The sequence below is a fragment of the Belonocnema kinseyi genome, chromosome 4 (assembly GCF_010883055.1).
Source record: "Belonocnema kinseyi isolate 2016_QV_RU_SX_M_011 chromosome 4, B_treatae_v1, whole genome shotgun sequence".
Classification (NCBI taxonomy): Eukaryota; Metazoa; Arthropoda; class Insecta; order Hymenoptera; family Cynipidae; genus Belonocnema; species Belonocnema kinseyi.
In genome coordinates this window covers 35,324,660-35,329,523 of record NC_046660.1, presented here as the reverse complement: position 1 = coordinate 35,329,523, position 4,864 = coordinate 35,324,660, and positions in this window count along the sequence as shown.

The following is a 4,864-nucleotide window of genomic DNA, read 5'->3' as shown; positions in this document are numbered from 1 at the left end:
TACATACTTGCGGGGAAAATAAAAAAAGCGGTCGTCCTTGAGTCACTCCGCGCCATCAGAGTGCACGAGACTTTTGCTGGCGTCTAATTGAGTCCATCGCAGACTGTAGAAATCTTAAAATTCCTGTCGGTAATCTCGGAACTCCCGGAAATACAAACGAAATCTTGGAACTCTCTGTAAGGATTCAATACAGAATGCCACATTCACAGTTTTAAGATATCTGGATTTCATAGTGAGTAGCATCTCGCGTTAACGCTATTTCGCCGGGAATGGGTACCATTTTTCTTTTTGACTTTTTTTTTACTTTGTATTTTTTGAAATATTTTGAAATCTCTTAAAATCATTAAAAATCCTGCGAAATCATTAAAACATCAGATTTCTTAAAATCCCTTAGATATAAGACCAAGTATACATTTTTTCTAGACTTAAATCGATGTAAATTCTATTTTCTAGCTTTCCTGTCTTGTGTGTCCGCGATATTTCACAATCTGTTAGCAAATCTCTACTTCAAATGTTTTATTTTTCCTAAATTTTACAGTGTCCGGAATATTATTTTTTGGGATTTTTAGGCTATCCCTGAGAAGTTATTATCAAAAACATGAAAATCCCAATATGTTTATTGTAAATTATTGTGTCCTGAAATATTAATCATTTTTCATTTTTTTTGGCACCGCGTACTATGCTCAAATCCTAAAAAATAATTCCCTGATAATTTCAGGTGTTTTACAGGTATGTCTATAATTTTCCTTAATACAGAGCAATATTAAGAATGACATAAGTATCGCATTTAAAAAAAAAAAACGAACCTCACCCCCTCAAAGCATTACATGATACTTTTGAAGTAATCTGTAATGCAAGTTTTTAGGAATTTAATAAGCATAATAATACAAATACTTAAAACTTACTTTTGCGAATTTAAATGCATCGTTATATAATCTTATATTACAAATAAAAAAAAGGCTAAAAAAATTCCGAGACTTTATCAAATATTTCCTGAAATTCCTAGGATTTTCCAGGCAGATCAAAATTCCTTGACAAATAAAGGTTTTTCAGGAGAGTAGACACTCTGATTTTTTATTTAAAACTGCAATTAAATTGAATTTTAAAGAGTGAGTAAAAATTGAGAGAAAAAAATGATTTAAGGGGCTCGAAATTATCCAAACCATCTTTTACATACCAATATGATCATCAAGTTCTATTTTGAAATAGAAAATAATCCACTGTATCAGTCATACGTACCTGAAACACAAAATAAATGTACATCTGAGTATTTAGTACAATAATAATAATAATAATAATAATATTAATCTCTTACTAATTTCTAGATTTCTATTATGCAACATTTTTCTTATTCTCTATGTTTTTTTTTTAAATAAACTGATATTCATTATCTGCCGTAGGGTGGCCTCCCTACCTTAAATTCTGCAGTTTTTAAGTTTTATAAAAATTTAGCTTTAGAACCTTCGAGTTCATTAAATTTGAAATCTGAAAAATTCGGAAGAGTCGTTTGCACTTCCAAATCAAAAAAAAAGAAGTTTGAAACTTTCAAGGCTTCAATTAAAGAAATTTCAAATTTAGAAGCAGTCAGTTGTTAATCTGTCAAAAATGGAAATTCTGAAAACTAATAACATAAACCATTACACGATTTAAAATGTACAAATTTTACAACTAACTTTAGCTTTTGAATTTTTTAGGCATTCAACATTGGAAACTCAAGTTGACAATATTTAAATTGAGGGTACAGTTAAGAACTTTGAATTTTTAACTTTTGAAATGTTACAATTTTTTTCAATGTCTTTTTGTTAAATTAAACTATTTCAAAAGAACTTTTATTTTAAACCATAAAGCAGTTTATTTGTTTCACCTACGACTCTTATTTAGTGATCGTATACCGACTTTTATTTGATCTGACCCACTACATGTTGAGTGAAATGTATTTTGACGCGTATGTCGAGAAAAAGCTTTGCAAGGCTGGTTATTTCTTAGAAAGATTTACAGAATACACAACAACACTGTAAAAGCAACATATACCTGGAATAGATTCATTTTAAACACCTGCTTGAAAAATTATTTTGAACACCTTTTTTCACGAGAATGGACAGAAATTTATTTTAAGACATATTTATCCATGTATTTCCTTTGAAAGTGTTTTATGAAACATTTACTATTATATCACTTCAATTTAAAATTAAATAATACTTCAATTCTAAAAATAAGAAAAGAAGATTTTTATCCGACTAGAACATTGTGCGCTCTATACGCGCACTAATTATCCTTATTTAGATGAAAAACTTAATTTCCTTTTCCAGGATAGGAACAGGAAACATTGCTTTTATATATTTTACACAACATCGTATATTACTTTAAAAATTTACATACAGTTCTTTAAAATTAGTAGATTAGTTTTCTTATTTAAAAAAATGTGCCTAGCCTTGTGTAACATAATCCAATACCGCACTTTCAACATTTTTTCAATATTTGAGAAAAAAAATAAAAAATACATTGTCAAGATATTTTCGGTAGAATTAAATTTAACTATTTTAATTCGATTCAAATTTTGTATAAAGTTTTATTTAACACATGCATAACCTCAAACATAAATTTCAAAAATATATATTATATTTATCAACATCTTTTAGTTAAATTTTAGATATAGTTGGCGAAACTCAATTTTTAGTTTTACGCAAAATACGTACGAGAATAAAATATAAAATTAGAAGATATATTATTACGCTTTATTCTTAAAAGAAAAATTAAAATAATACTTATCATACTTTTAAAATGCACATAACGATACAGAATTAAATTAAAAAAGTAAAAACAAAACAACTTTACAGCAACGTTTGCCTTCAATAATAGAAATAAACTACTTTTTTGAAAACAAAAATGGCATTTTTTCAAAAACGCCTTAGGGGCTGGTTTTAAGTGCAATTTAAAGACTTTCAATTGAAAACATGAAACCATTATTTACCAGAAAATAGCAGCAAACACGTTTTATTTAAATTTGGGTCCGCTCAACCGGAGTTTTACCTTCCTTTAAAATGTTGATACTTTTGTATAATAATATTATATAGACTTCTTGGGCAATTTTTCTTTATCTTTACTGCATTATGTAAATGGAAATAATTATTTTTGAAAATCAAAGCTTTCCATAAATAGTTCATTTCTGACTTTCCTATGAAAAATATGAGCCCCTTTCTACATCTTGATACTGTTATATAGAAAATTTTACTTCAAATCTCTATACATTAACGTTTTTGTATATTTTTCGAGATAAGTATTTACAACAGTGAAAGAGCATACATTTTATTTCAAAATCACTTCCGTATAGTGCTTTTTATTTAGAAATCAATGGGCTTTTAATTTAAATTTGGACGGTTTAAAATTTAAAAGATTTAAAGTTAAAATCTTTTTCCACGATGCTACAACTTTACTTTTATAAGTCAGTAACAGTGTTCATTTTGCATGATGACTGTTTCAAATAATGTAAATAGATTATTTAAGAATTTTATTTTTGTTTTTTATAAGTTACTGCATTCCCAGAAATCATTCATTAAAGAGTCCACTCAGTAAGTTTTTAACTAATTACATTCATTGCAAAAAAAATTAAATTAAACAAATATCTCAAACTTAAATTAAGTGCTACCGAGTAACAAAAGTAAACTTCAACTTGGTCGTAACAAATTTTTCAACATCAAAATATAAATTATTTACCCAGACGGAAATATTATATATAGTTTATGCATAATATATTATGTACAGGCACTATATAAAAAATTAGATGTTTTTGATACATAATCGGGTATTTACAATTTAAATAATAGGAACATAATTTTTTTTTATATAATCAGGTTCTTGGACAGCATTCAAGTATTTCATTAAGTGGCAATGACCCTGGTATAAATGGTCATGCACCAGGTTGCTAAAAGCATCTTCTACAGGAATTCTCACAAAATTGCAAATTCGACGATAAAAATATCAACTTCAAATGTAATTGCGATGATGCTGATGTACCTGGTCATGCACCAGGTTGCTGAAAGCATCTTCTACAGAAATTCTCACAAAGTTTCAACTTCGATGATAAAAATATCAACTTCAAATGTAATTGCGATGATGCTCGTGTACCTGGTCATGCACCAGGTTGCTTAAAGCATCTTCTACAGTAATTCTCACCAAGTTTCAAATTCGATAATAAAAATATAAACTTAAAATGTAATTGCGATGATGCTGGTGTACCTGGTCATGCACCAGGTTGCTAAAACCATCTTCTACAGGAATCCTCACAAAATGTACAGATCGATGATACAAATATCAACTTCAAATGTAGTTGCGATGACGCTGGTGTACCTGGTCAGGTCGATCTTCAAATTTTGTGAGAATTCCTGTAGAAGATGCTTTTAGCAACCGAATGCATGACCAGGTACACCAGCATCTTCGCAACTACATTTGAAGTTGATATTTTTATCATCGATCTTTAAATTTTGCGAGAATTCCTGTAGAAGATGCTTTTAACAACCTGGCGCGTGACCAGGTACACTAGCGTCATCGCAACTACATTCGAAGTTGATATTTGTATCATCGAACTTTAAACTTTGTGAGAAATCCTGTAGAAGAAGCTTTTATCAACCTGGTGCATGACCAGGTACACCAACGTCATCGCAACTACATTTGAAGTTGATATTTGTATCATCGAAATTCAAATTTTGTGAGAAATCCTGTGGAAAATGCTTTTAACAACCTGGCGCATGACCAGGTATACCATCGTCATCGCAACTACATTTGAAGTTGATATTTGTATCATCGAACTTTAAATTTTGTGAGAAATCCTATGGAAAATGCTTATAACAACCTGGCGCATGACCAG